Here is a 14485-nt window from a genome sequence, read left to right as displayed (position 1 = left end):
ATATCTTAGAAAATCACAAGAAAAAGGCAATCTTTTTTTTATCAATAACCTAATCTCCAGAAACCTACAGACTCAGTTTCCTGGAGCCCCAACGTCACCCTCCCCTCCATAGAGATGTGGGGAACAAAGGCAGAAGGAAATGGTAGATAAAATTGAGTTTCCTTATAACCTGTAGCCCGTTGACAAATACTTGAGGCTGGCAGAGCAAAACATTTCTCCTCGGGGAACTCCCTACTGTCTTAATGCTAATGCTTGGCTGGAGGGAAAAACAACCTTAGTGTGACAGTAGCTAGGCCTCTAGTAATCTGTATGAAAATCTCTTTGGAAAATTCCCTCTTGACTTTACGTCTCCCAAGTCCATGGTATATAACCAGTTACCATCCCAACCCCAGAGTAGCTCTTTCTGCCCTCAGGTCCTGTCCCCATGCTTTAATAAAATCACCTTTTGGCACCAAAGACGTCTGCAAGAATTCTTTCTTGGCCGTCAGCTCTGAACCCCACCGTTACCCCAAAACCCCATCAATTACATGAGCGCGCCCCATGTATAAAAGTTCACTGAGGGGCGTCTGGGGGGCTCAGTTCGTTGAGTGCCTGACTTCAGCTCCAGTCATGATCTCACAGTTCAGGAGTATGAGCCCTGCGTCGGGATCTGTGCTAACAGTGCATAGCCTGCTTGGGACTCTCTCTCTCCTCTTTCTCTGCCCCTCCCCCACTCAAGCTTTCTCTTTCTCAAAATACTTAAATAAATTAAAAAAAAAAAAAAGCCTCAGAACCCCAGGACCCCTGGGTGACTCAGTTGGTTAAGCCACTGACTTTTGGTTTCGCCTCGGGTCATGATCTCATGGTTCATGAGATCGAGTCCCAAGTCATGCTCTGTGCTGACAACTCGGAGCCTGCTTGGGATTCTCTCTCTTTCCCTCTCTCTGCCCCTCCCCAGCTTGCTCTCGCTCTCTCAAAATAAATACATAAACTTAAAAAAACAGTTCACTGAACTGTCCACTGTAATTTATGAACTTTGACATATGTATGTCTATAGCGTGGTGAACAGTGGTCCTCAAAAGGATGCATCTAAATCCTAACCCCCAGTCGCTGTGAATAGGACCTTATTTGGAAAATGGGTCTCTGCTGGTGTAATTAAGTTAATGATCTTGAGATGAGATCGTTCTGGATTAGGGTGGGCTCTAAATCTGCTAATAGCGTCCTTTTAAAAAGAGGAGCAAGGCGTGGGGCACCTGGGTGGCTCATTCGGTTAAGCATCTGACTCTTGGTTTCGGCTCAGGTCATGATCTCGCAGTTCGTGAGCTCGAGCCCCACACCGGGCTCTGTGCGGACGGTGTGGAGCCCGCTTGGGATTCTCCCTCTCTCTCTGCCCCTCCCCTGCTCACTCTCCCAAAACTCAATAAACTTAAAATTATTTTTATAAATAGAGGGGAAAAGCGGACACACAGAAGAGAGGGTGATGTGAGGACAGAGGCAGAGACAGGAGTGTGGCATCTACAAGCCCCGGGGCACCGAGAACCCTGCCGTGTGCCTGGAGCTAGAAAGAGGCGCGGGAGGGTCCTCCCCTCCAGCTTTTGGAGGGAGTCCGGCCCTGCCAATAGCTTGGGGTCAGACTTCCGGTCTCCAGCGCCGTGAAAGGGTAAATATCTGGTTGTAGTAATGTGTTATGCCAGCCCAGGCCACGAAAACAATGCCATGCTTTAATAAAAACGTTATTTACACAAGCAAACAAACAAAAAAGCCAGTAAGGACCGGCACCGGCTGGGGTGTGGGAGCAGGTGCTCTGATGCATGGTGGTTGGGAACTTTGGGGGGAAGCCTTGAATTAATGACGTAATCGTTAAACACGTTCTTTCACTCTGTTCCGTTCACAGGACCATGACCCAGGGCACAGTTACAGACGTCCACAAAGACTTTCCCTCCAACATCGACTCACTCGGGGCCTTTGGGACCACTCTCTTGGACGCCCGAGGCTGATCTTCTGTGCTGCAATCCTGCCCCAGTTCTGCTTCTCCCCTCTCTTCAAGGCCACCGCCCCAGAGACTCACCTTTGGTGCTCCCTTCAGCCACCCTCTGCATGAAACAGCCAGGGGCCAGCCCTGCCTCCTGCCAGCCAGAGCTCCCGTTAGGGACCGAAGGCTTGCGCCCTCCCCGAATCCCTATGTTGAAGCCCCCACCTCCGTGTACTGTTATGTGGAGGGGGGGACCTTGGGAGGAAATTAAGGTTGGATGGGATCAGGAGAGCAGGGCCGTCACGGTGGATTCGGTCCTTTAAGAAGAGACGTGAGATCTCACCCCTCCCCGTCCTCCTCGAGCACACAGAGAGGAGGCCATCCATCCATTTGGCAAGCGTTCACCTCCAACAGGCTGTGCTGGCTCCTTGACCCTGAACTTCCAGCCTCCAGAATTGTGAGACACAAATGCCTGTTGTTTAGACCCCTCAGCCTGTGGGACTTTGTTACAGCCGTTCACACTGACTGGGACAGCCCTGAGCCCCTGTCCATCGGTCGGGAGGGGGCAGTTCACTGATAGGCTCCTGTCCCGGGAAGAAGGTTGCGTACGTGTTCCTCTGCTCTCCCGCCTCAGCCCCATAGTGTCACCCCAGACACCCTTCCTGCCCCTCGGGAAGCCTGTTTCTCTCCGTTCCCATGACCGGGGACTTCATTCTGACCCACCCGGCCCACCTGGACTGTGCCCACACTCCGGCCTCTGTCCTCCAGGCCCTACGAGGGGGACCCTTTAAAACCAGATATCTCGGGGCGCCTGGGTGGCTCCGTTGGTTAAGCGTCCAACTCTGGGTTTTGGCTCAGGTCATGATCTCACAGCTCGTGAGTCTGAGCCCCGCATGGGGCTCTGTGCTGACAGAACAGAGCCCGCTTGGGATTCTCTGCCCTTTCCCTGCTTGCGCGTGCCCTCTCTCCAAATAAATGAACTTAAATGAAAAAGGTGTCTCATCGAGACTTACAGGCGTCATCTTAATGGCCGTTTCTTGTTTTGTAATTTACACAATCACATGCTTATCTATTGCAGGTAAGTCTCTGCCTCACCTGACTGTCGTCACACACACTCACGCGCGCACACACACACACACGCGCGCGGGCACACGGCATTGATGGCAGAAACCGCTGCCCATCTCCAAGTGATCAACCACCTGCCTCCGTAAAGTCGGGCACCATAAACCACCCCAGCTTCAGAGCCTCGTGTGCCGTCGTCCAGAGGAAGTCATTCTGGTCTGACCCTTGCCTGCTCGCCTGGCCTCGTCTCCCTCTCCTGTCCGTTCAACCCATCCACACTGTCACCCCAGGTCATTCCCACAAATGCGCCTCCAGGCTGGTGCACCCCGCCTCCTACCTGGCACATACCTCTCTCTCCTGTTACATCAGCCAACTTGCCTCCTCGCACAGGAAGCCGTCCTGGCCTCTGGAGGCAGAGCGAAGTGCTCCCTCCTCTACCCTTCCCTGGCCCTGTTTTCATACCTCTGCACGAGGCTGCTCCTCTACCTTTGTGGGGCCGCGAGCCCTGGGGGCACAGCCTGTGTGTTCCCGGCGCCCCGCACGCTGCCCAGACAAGGAGCCTGGAGGGAGGTGTGTTTTATGAATGGATGGGTTTCAGATTCACCCCGGTTTCTAATATCTGCCTGCCTCTCTGGAGCCCGCTGGGGTGTCTGTCATGCCAGCCTCCACCTCTGCATCTATAGCCCTCGGATTTCCACTATCAAAGCTTGGCACTTCTTCAAGAAATTTTTCATTCATTGGACAGACTTGAGTCATGTGTTTAGGACAGAGGTAGCACAAGGGCTCTCAGGACTGAGAGCTTGGGTTTGGCCTCAACTCCCCCTTGACCACTTGCCGGCTCTGGGAAAGTTATTCCCCACCCCCATGCTTGGGATGTCTCCCCCGCACGTTGGCAGGTGACGGAAGCCCAGCTCCTAGAGTGTCCGTGAGGATCAAATACAATCACGCATGCAAAGCACGTAGCACAGGTCAGCAGCTCACGTTCCCGACTTGGAGGCACGGTGTCAGCCCCCCCGTAAGGGTGCTGAGTTCCTGGCTCACTGCAGAGACAAGACACAAGACGACCCTCTGTGTCCAGAAGAGCTCTGTGAGTTTCCGGCAAAGTCAGGTCGTCTTCGGCCTCTTCAGACGGGTACGGTGTCCGTTCTAGTGGCGACAATAATAATATCTTAGCAGAATGGCTGTCCGCTGAGATGAAACACAGGCCCCAGGGGAGGTGCTCACGGGTCCCTTTGAGAACACCTGCTATAGGTAGACAGGTAGGTGGAACCTGCTTGGTAGCCATACACCTCTGGCTGCTGCAAATTTGGGTCCTCCAGAGGGTCAGCCCCATGGCCATATTCTCCCAAGGTGCACTCGGCCAATGGCTAAACATGGCGCCAGGGATGAGAGTTAGGCATTGCCCTGCCGGGCACCAAGCCCAGGAACCCCCATCAGCCAAGACTATAGTCCGAGGTTCTTCTTATGTATCCCTTCCTTCCCTCTACCTTTTCCCAGGTGTCAGACCTGCATCCATCAGAAGGCTCTCCCCACCTCCCTGCCCCTCTCCATCTATCCTTCCCAGGGAAATCTCTCATCTGCTATCCCCTCTTGGTTTCTGCTTCTTAAAAGACCCAAACAGCAGATCTACAGAGACAACGGTAAGGCCAGGGTGGTACAGCAGACCCAAAAGGAATCCCAAAGAGACCCTGATAATCTACTGACCAGTAGGCAAGAGCGGGAAAAACAAGTTGGGAGATTTTTGTATATATGTATTTATTTTTGAAAGAGAGAGAGAGAGAGTGTGTGTGTGTGTGTGTGTGTGTGTGCACTTGCGAGTGGGGGAGGGGCAGAGAGAGAGGGAGGCAGAGGATCTGAAGTGGGGCTTGAACTCATGAACAGAACCGTGAGCTCATGACCTGAGCTAAAGTCGGATGCCTAACTGACTGAGCTTCCCAGGCTCCCCTAAACAAGTTGGGATTTTTATCTGCACTTTGACTTAATAAGGACTCCTAATCTCCCAGTATAAACAATCAATGTCCAGTAAAATTGCCTAAATTACACATTTTTAAAAATGTTTATCTATTTTTGAGACAGAGAGAGACAGAGTATGAATGGGGGAGGGGCAGAGAGAGAGGAAGACACAGAATCCGAAGTAGGCTCCAGGCTCCGAGCTGTCAGCACAGACCCCAACGTGGGGCTCGAACCCACAGACTGTGAGATCATGACCTGAGCCGAGGTTGGATGCTTAACCGACTGAGCCACCCAGGCGCCCCTATAATTGCCTAAATTATATAAAGTGAGTTTCTAAGCCTAAAGATATTCAGTACCTAGAGGCAATTTCATAAAAAGCATCACTATTTAATAAAATTATTACAATGTTATAACTCGATAACAAAAAATACCTTATTAATAAGTGGGCAGAGGAACCGAATAGACATTTTTCCAAAGAAGACATAAAAGTGACCAACAGGTGGATGAAAAGACGCTCACCATCGCTCACCATCAGGGAAATCCGAATCAAAGTCACTGTGAGATCTCACCTCATACCTGTTAAAGTAGCTGTAATCAAAAAGATAAGAAATAACAAGGGTTGGTGAGGAAGTGGAGAAAAAGGAATGCTCGTGCGCGGTTGGTGGGAACGTTAAGTTGGTTCAGTCACTCGGGCGAACGATAGGGAAGTTCTTCAAAAAATGCAAAATAGGACTACCCTGTGATCCAGCAACTCCACTGCTGGGTATTTACCCAAAGGAAACGAAAACGGGACATCACAACGATAACTGAACCCCATGTTTACTGCGGCATTATTTACGATAGCTAAGATACGGGAACAACCGAAGCGCCCACGGATGGATCCACGGATAAAGAAGATGTATATAATGGAATCTTTTTTGGCGACGAGAAAGAGGGAAACCTTGCCGTTGTGTGACGTCGTGGATGGACATTGACGACATTGTTCTCAGGGAGGTAAGTCCCAGACGGAGAAAGGCAGCTACTGTAAGGGCTCGCCTATTTGTGGAATCCCAAAACGCTGAACTTGTACAAACAGAGTAGAATGGTCGTCCCCAGGGCCTGGGGGGCAGGGAGGTTGGAAAGAATGTTGGTCAAAAGACACACACTTGCATTTAGATGATGGGTTAAGTTCTGAGGACCTAATGCATAGCCTGGTGACTGCGGTTAAAGCGACTCACGTACTTAAAAGATGTTAAGACAGTCGATCTTAAATGTTCCCACCACAAAAAAGAAATGCTAATTCTGTGATGTGACGAAGACGTTAGTAGACACTATTGAGGGGATCATATCGCAGCAGGTAAGGGTGTCAGATCAACACGTGCACCTTAAATTTCCACAACGTTGTACGTCAAGTACATCTCAATGTTTTCCAATGATCACAGTGTCGAAAAAGACTCGAAACTGACGTAGGAGTTGTTTCGCTCAGAGACCTAGGGAGTGTCCACACACCCTTGAAAATGCACCTGAGACTTTAGGGGCCGTGAGAATCCCGAGGTCTATCCGTGGAGACCTCCGGGGATCTCTGGACCCCAGTTTCCTGATCTGAAATCTGTAGCGATGAAAATATATCCAAGATACTTTGTTAAGTGAAAATAAAATACGCTGCAGACAGTATGTAGGGCTCAAAACCCATTTTTCCTCTCACTGATGTGTACCTAACATTATCTGCCTTCTCTGAGAGGCGTGAGTTTCAGGGTTGCTTTTACCTTGTATTTCAGACACTTCTGAACTCTTTGAGGTATTTGGAAAAGCACATATATTACTTTTGTCATCATAGTTTCCAAACAAATTTCTAAAAAAGGAATGATACTAAATACATTTCCGACAAACCAATAGTCTGACCCTGCCTCGCATCTCTGGTGGCAGAGAGCAGCCTGATCGCCCACCGGACGCCCGTCCACGGTGATTCCCCATCTCTGTCCGCTCGCGGCTCTTGGCCGGCTCTGTCCTGGCTACTCTTTCGCCAACCGCCCCGAGGGCTGACGCGGCCAAGGGCATTTGAATGTCAGGTGCGTCCCTGCTTGACTGAGCTGGATGCCGCCGGCACACGTGCAGTCCCGTCCTGACACCAGAAGGCTGAATTTCTCAGCAACAAAAGCCCCAGCCTGCTCTTGAAGACTTATTTACTCGTTCATTATTTTTTAATTCAGACATTCATTCAGCAAATATTTTTAGAGCACCTCACGTGTAGGGGTTCTGTAGGAACAGAGAAATTAGCCATAAAAATTAAATAGAAAAATGCATCCGGCTGGAAATTAAGATAGCATGTTCCCAACCGCCAACAGCCACTCAACTAAGAGTTAGCACACGAAAAAGGGTGTTTCTCGCTAGAAGTAAAAGAAATAAATGCCCCTTAAAATAGCAATGAATTGACATCTTCACTTGTCAGTGATTAAAATAAAATGATAAAACTCATTGCTGGTGAAGAGATGGTAATCGAGGTCATTGGTAGCCACTGTGGGAGACCAAGCATCAACACGGGTGTGGCATTCAGTGACATGTGTAGAGACATATTGATTTGTGTTTTTGCTGCTGAGTTTTTCCTTTCTCTTTCAAAGAAAATAGTCAGGCTGTATTGGTGATCCATGGCTGCATAACGAACATCACCAACTTAGTAGCGGAAGACAACACCCATTTAACAGTTCACGGCTCTACAGGTCAGGAGCTCAGGAGGGGCTCAGCTGGGTTCTCTGCCCAGGGTCTTATCAGATGGGAAACGGGGGTGGCTGCCAGTGCATGTGCCTTTCTGGTGGCTCTGGGGGCGAGCCCATTTGCAAGCTGATTCGGGTCAGGGACAAAACTCAATTCCTGGGGGTTGTAGGACTGAAGTCATCAGCCAGGGACCATTTTTGGCTCCTAGAGGCTGCCTGCAACCCTTGTCACGTGCTCTCCCTCATCTCCAAAGCCAGCCTCTGTTCCCCTCACATCACATCCCTCTTGTGCTCTTTCTAGATACATCCTAATCTCCTGGAAGGACTCATCTGATTGGGTCAGACCCAGTTGTTGAAAAAACATAAAATAATAGTGAGCAAATGAAATGACAAATAGGACAAAAGACTGAATTTTGGAATGATATTTGCACCGTATTTTTTGGCAGAAGATAACTGCTAGACCGACCTGCCTAGAGGTGAGACGAAGATAGCCTGGTCAAACTCTGGTCCTAAACACAAAACCAAGATGGCACAGAAGAATCGTTTGTAATGTGCGGAACGGTGGTTGCTTCTCTATCCCTCGGCCTGTCTCTTGAAAGTTAATCCCATTTGTGTCTGTCAGTTTTTCTCCGCACGCAAACACACACACGTGCACGCACACACACACCTTTGCCCAGACAGACCAACAAGGACCAGCAACTTGGCTGGCCGGTAGTATCTGGAAGGTTTCCAGCCCCTTCTGTCAATCCCCAAAGCGCTGTGCAACCTCACCAGAGGCGCGGTATATTTCTAGCCACAGAGGTTCAAGTTTTCGATCACAAAGATGCAAGGGCTGTGGAGAAAGGGGAAGTCTGAAGCCGATGCCTTACGTGGGGGACCCAGCTGGGAGGACGTTTAGCAACCGTAGATTGGAGCTAAAGAACCACATCTCCTTCTCACTTCCTCAGAAGGGAAGGAACTGAGCTGACCGTGTGACGATGGTGTCAGTGCCGTCCGCGCGGGAGCCCCAGCAAGAAAACCAAGGAATTTTTTTCTCTGGATTTGGCGTCCTTCTCCGGAGGGCGCACCGCTCTGATTTCCAGCTCTGACTTCAGCCCTTTGCTCAATGATTCTACTTACGGTTCTCTTCCTCCTTGCGGCCCCCACCCTGCACATCCATACACCCACCCACGGGGGGCGGGTACGTGCACACACACCTGCATGCACCCATTACGTAGACTTACCCCAGTTATATGCATATGCATACATGCAAGACCAGACAGATGCACAGCTGCACAGACACTCAGATAAACACACTTACCCACACACGGGCACACACGTGCTGTCACACTCAGACACAGACTGACACATCTATCCACATCGGCATATACACGTTCTTACAACGGTAAGCGCACACACTCTGGAATGCAGGCACGCGTGCACAAATACACGCAATGTTCAGAGGCACACGTGTGCACGTGACTTCTTGGCAGAAATTCCAACCCACGTGTCCCGTCGGCAGTGCACGTGGACTTTATTTCTCGATTGTTGTGGACCCTTTCCTTATTTTCCTGCAAACTTAAGTAATCGTAGTTCTGAAGAAGTGAAAAATGCCAAACAGGCAGAGCACCTGAGCAGGGGACAGGGGAGCCCAACGCCAGCCCTCATGAGGGATGCGGGACGGGGAGGGGCAGGGAGCTGTGCTGACACAGACTTTGGGTTTGGGTCGTGAAGCCCTTGGGTGGTCCTTGGTGGTCCTCCCGGTGCCAGAGGCAGAGCAGACCCCACACCCCGGTTGCCCCGGTCTCTGCAATGTTGAATGCCTTGCGGTCATGGGAGCCACATCCCCCATCACTGTACGTGTCCTCGGACCCAGCTACCTCTCTGGGGAGGGCCGCTTTTCCTGCATCTAGATCGCCCTGTGGTGTGTGGATGTGGTCCACGCTCCCCTACCGTGGAGATCCGTAGCAGCAGTTTAGGTAGCGACATCGAACTTCCCAACCTCAGGGAGGACAGAAGTCTTCCTCTCTACTTCGGCCGGACGCAGCTACACTTGGACTGGGGAATGCGAACAATCACAGTGGCTCCTGCACGAAATTCCCCTGTGTACATCAAGAGCGGGGTGGGTGGAGCGCCCGGGTCCCAGGGCGGGTGCCAGCGCAGGCTGGCGTCAGGATCGCTGATGGGTATGTCGCTCTGCAGTCCGTCTCGGCCTGGGCAGAGCCCCTGGAGGATAGGTAGGTTCTGTAATGGCAGTGCTTTCGTGGGGCCTGTGCACTCATACTTCATTTTGCAGAGGCAGTTCCGGGGGCTCTACCTGAGAAGATAAGGCTGCTCTCGGGAGAGGTGCAGGCACCAGGGGCCCTGGCTCTCCTTCCAGGGGCTCACACAGATTGTGCGTGGCCTGCCTTCCTCCCGCGACCTTCCCTTCATGGCCCCCAAATCCCAGCTCAGGAGGACAGCTGGGCTAGTTTCACCCTCGCTATTTCCCCTCCTCTGTCTGCGCCCCCAGGATGAGCAGGGGCCAACGGCATGTGCCAGGACCTGGCTGTCTTCCCCGCTCCACGTGGATGCTCGGGGTTGGCAGAGGTGAGCGGCAGACAGATCTCTCCGTCCCACAGGACCGTCTACTCCATCCTCCCTGCCTCATCGAGGGCAGGGCTGCTTGGAGCCAGGGAAGAAACCACCTAAAAATCTCCTTAAGAAGAATCGTAAAACTCCCTCCCTTAAGACGTGTGGGCTCCTGTTTCTACAATTTTTAACCTGCTTGACGAGCCAATGCCTCCGATGTCTATCTGAAAGTGTCCTCTAGGGTGGGGACCAGGTGAGGCCGGTGAGGCACCCCAGAAGTGGAATCGGAGGAGGCACTCACTCCCAGGTCGGGGAAGAGCAGGGTCATGACCTTGAGACAGAGGCCCCTCAAGTCTCTCACCCCGGGCATCTCACCTAGTTCCTTCTCTGGTGCTGTCTACTCCCCATCCCCGATCCATTAGAGGGCATCTGAGGGTGAACAGTTTGATGTCGAAGCTAGACTTTTATCTTCTCCTCCTCAAGGGGACAGAAGAACCACTCAAAACAGAAGGTACTCAGGTTCTGATAAACTGAATGCAGTTACCAGATAGCCCAGCAATTGCACTCTTGGGCATTTGTCCCAGGGACACAAAGTCCCAGACGCCCTTCAGGGGGTGAGTGGCTAAGGAAAGGGAGACTTGTCCGCCCCATGGGCCACCACTCGGTGATAAAACGAACGAACCACAGATGCGTTCAACACCTACAGCACATCCACTCCCGTTTGTGGGTCTTGCAGATGTCTAGAAGCCAAACTTTGTCAATGAGCAAGTAACACCTCGTCCAAACACCAGGGACCAGCACCACTAGACCCGTGGGACACTGGAACAGCAAAACACATTTTCTCTGGAGGACACGCTTAACATTTGATCAATGTCTCCAGTAGTCCTTTGTAAAAAAAAGTCCTCTATAGGTCTTGACTTGTACATCACTTGTAAGGTGCTTTGTTTGCCTGATGATATCTGGCACAGGACTAGGAACGGGGGGCAAAGCAGACAGCAGGGAAAAGCAGAAGAGCATGGGACTTCTGAGTAATTGACATCTTCACACAATTTTATTTGAGTCCGCAAAACAGAGAATTACCAGAAGCCCCAAGCAGCTGAGGGTAGGGAACAGAGCATCAAGCCAGTGCTGGGCTGAGCCTGACATCTTGGGGATCAGCCAGCGTGCTCTGTGCGAGCTTATTGGCCCAGCCCTTCCTGGTGGCTAGACCTTCTCAACCAGGGGTCCCGCAGAGAAAGCAGGACTGTGGATGCAGTCACGTGGCCAGCAGCCCCACTGGCCTGTCCTCACCCACTGGCCACATACACAAGTTTGGCTTCCCCATCAGGAGACCCTTTGGACAGGTACCGGCCCCCCAAAGCTGGTGCTACCTCTCTAGACTTTATAGCAGGAGTCATGGCATACCGCTGAATTTTATAAGCCATCAGTTTGAACAACATAACTTTTAGACATATTTCTCAGGGTGTTACTCTGGGTCACAAAAATATAACGTGATCCAGAGAATAACTCCTTTCCTTTTTTAAAAAAAATGGGGAAACCACAGCACAAACAAGGCTGCTTCCCCAGGTCATATGGAGAAGTCTGTGTCAGCCTCCAAACAGCCAAGGCAACTCAACCTCACCCAGGCTCATGACTCAGAAGTGGAAGTCTCTGCCATGAAACCCAAACCCAGAGTCCAAACCCTGCGTGTAAGTGGGAGAGCTTCAAGGGTCAAGGCTCATGGTCTCACAAGAGAAGTCAGCTCACAGAAGTCATCACAGGGAAAGAGGATGCTTTGTCAGTGAAACAAATAAAATGATGGAGAGAATCGCTATTGCAAGTATGACAGGGTTGCCAGTTTAATTGTAAAGAACCGGAAAAAGGTCACAAGATGTGTTTCCCAGAGAGTCTGCAAATTCCAGCAGGGTTTTCTTTTTAATTTTTTTTAATGTTTATTTATTTTTGAGAGAGAGATAGAACACAAGTAGGGGAGGGGCAGAGAGAAGGGGAGACACAGAATCCGAAGGAGGCTCCAGGCTCCCAGCTGTCGGCACAGAGCCTGATGCGGGGCTTGAACCCATGAACTGCAAGATCATGACCTAAAGTTGGACACTTAGTCGACTGAGCCACCCAGGCGCCCCTCCAGCTGGGTTTAATAGAGCATTTCTATGTATTCCAGCTGCCAGTTTGCAGGAGAAGTGCTGGGAAGTGGTTAGATTCTGGATATATGTTGAAGGCAAAGCAGACATAATTTGCATATGGTGGAGATGCAGGGGTGGGGGGAGAAGGGACAGCAAGGATGAGGCCAAGGCAGTGGCTCTTTGTCTCCAGATGTGTAAGGGTGTGTGACTTCACTGCCCCCTGTCCTGGAGCCCCTTCTGTCACAGGCTTCCCTTTCTTCCTCCAAAACGAGGGGAAAGGGGCGATGTTGGCTTTTCTTACAGAAAATGTCAGGAGCCAGTGACCCCTGCGCCCATGGCCACCTGGCTGTGAGTGTCCAGACCAAAGTCACCCATCAGCTACACTCATGCCCGGGAGCAGTTGATTAGCAAACGTTCCCACTGTCCAGTCCTGCTTGCTGCTACCTAGGAGATGTTTAGACGGACAAAGCACGGGACAGATGGCTACCGAGGGACAGCGACAGCTGGCTGTTACTTTTCAACCCTTTTGTGGTTGTGACCCACCAGAAGAAATATCTTTCACATCACAAGCCAGGATGCACACTCAACACACACACACACACACACACACACACACACACAGCCTTCTGTATTCTCTTCTCTCCCATTTAGGTTCATTTTTTTTAAAAATACGGCTCAAAACCCACTAACTAGACACACAGTTTTGCAAATCCCTCGTTCACACAACGCCGGACAAGAATATTCTTCCTGCCTGAAACTGAGGACACAGTTTGTGACCCCAGTCACCTGTTGAAGGTGCCCACCGTCCTTGGAGGAAGGTTGCAGAAGCAGAGGCAGGTAGGTGCCTTTAGGAGACGCTCTTGCCCTGCGGGTACTGAGTTTGCAAGAGAAATGCCAAGAAATCTGACTTTAGTCCTCCTGGGGTCCCAGGACCATGCCCTTGGCCTCAAGTCATCACCCAGTCCCGTGGTGGCTGCCGGGCTCAGGTGGGGTTACATCGACCCCTCTTCTGGGATCGGAGCTCTGGGCGCCGAGTGAGTCACCGTCTTGCTTTTTGTCTCCTCTTGGGGTGGCCAGAGAACCAGCCCATAGGTCGTTTTCTTACCGTTTTTTAAAGAGATGATCTCTATGGGGACACAGACAGAGGACAACACAAATAACCAACGCAGAGAAAGGTCCCAGAACATTACAAGGGCTCATACTGTCTTGGGACCAAGGCCTTCGGAGAATGGCAGCTTCAATTGTCACCTTCCAACTGTCCCTTCCTTTCATGAAGGTCCAGCAAGGGCTTCATTCTAACCCATGTTTATCAGCCACCCGCCACTAACATCCTTAAGGACCTCAATTTAAATTGTTTTCATGGGGCGCCTGGGGGCTCAGCCAGTCAAGCGTCCGACTCTTGATGTCAGCTCCGCTCTTGATCTTGGGGTTGTGACTTTGGGCCCCACATTGAGCCCTGCGCTGGGCATGAACCCCACTTTAAAAAAAAAAGGAAAGAAAAAACTAGATTGTTTTTGTAAGTCAGACTTACTATATTTTGTAACCATTGATCTGTGTTTATGATCCGAAGTCCAGCCTTTTCTATAGGCCCTCCTATTCATTTTGCTAACTTTAAATTTGTGACTCTTGAGTGTTCTAGGTACACAATCACATCATAGGCAACTAAAGATAACTCTGCCTCTAAAAGCTGTATCTTTTATTGTTTCTAGAACTTCTAGAGCCATGTTAGAACACAGTAGCAGAACATGGCAGGACTCCATTTCTGATTTTATTGGAAATGCTGCCATTTCCTCACCCTTAAAGCATAATATTGTCTATTTGGTAGAAATTACCCAAAAAGAATGGTGGTCGAACTTTATTGAATGCCTCTTCAGCATCTATTGATATTTTTTCTACTTTTATCTTTTTTTAATATTTTTATTTGCCTTAAGTAATCTCTACAGCCAACATGAGGCTTGAACACACTACCCTGAGATCAAGAACTGCCTGCTCCACCAACTAAGCCAGCCAGCCGCCCCTCTGCTTTTATCTTTCATAGACTTCCCGCCAGTATAGTACCCTTGGAACAGCTCCCTGGAATAGGCCTTCAAGTGATGCCCTGAAATATTGTAACATATCTACGAAATCATGAGCAAGTGCTTTATTTAGAATGCTTGCAT

At 50.5% G+C, this 14485-nt stretch overlaps 1 long non-coding RNA gene across 1 annotated transcript; it reads left to right on the top strand.

The window, feature by feature from the left end:
• Positions 1–5709: 5709 nt before the first annotated feature.
• LOC109264870 (uncharacterized) lies at positions 5710–14210 on the top strand. Its single transcript, XR_008422468.1, has 2 exons — positions 5710–5959; positions 7564–14210. It is a non-coding gene; the product is annotated as an uncharacterized LOC109264870 (long non-coding RNA).
• The last annotated feature ends 275 nt before the right edge of the window (positions 14211–14485 follow it).

Source organism: Panthera pardus, unplaced genomic scaffold, assembly GCF_024362965.1.
Source record: "Panthera pardus isolate Hobbes unplaced genomic scaffold, ASM2436296v1 HiC_scaffold_10, whole genome shotgun sequence".
Taxonomy (NCBI): Eukaryota; Metazoa; Chordata; class Mammalia; order Carnivora; family Felidae; genus Panthera; species Panthera pardus.
This window is presented reverse-complemented; position numbering and strand designations above follow the sequence as displayed.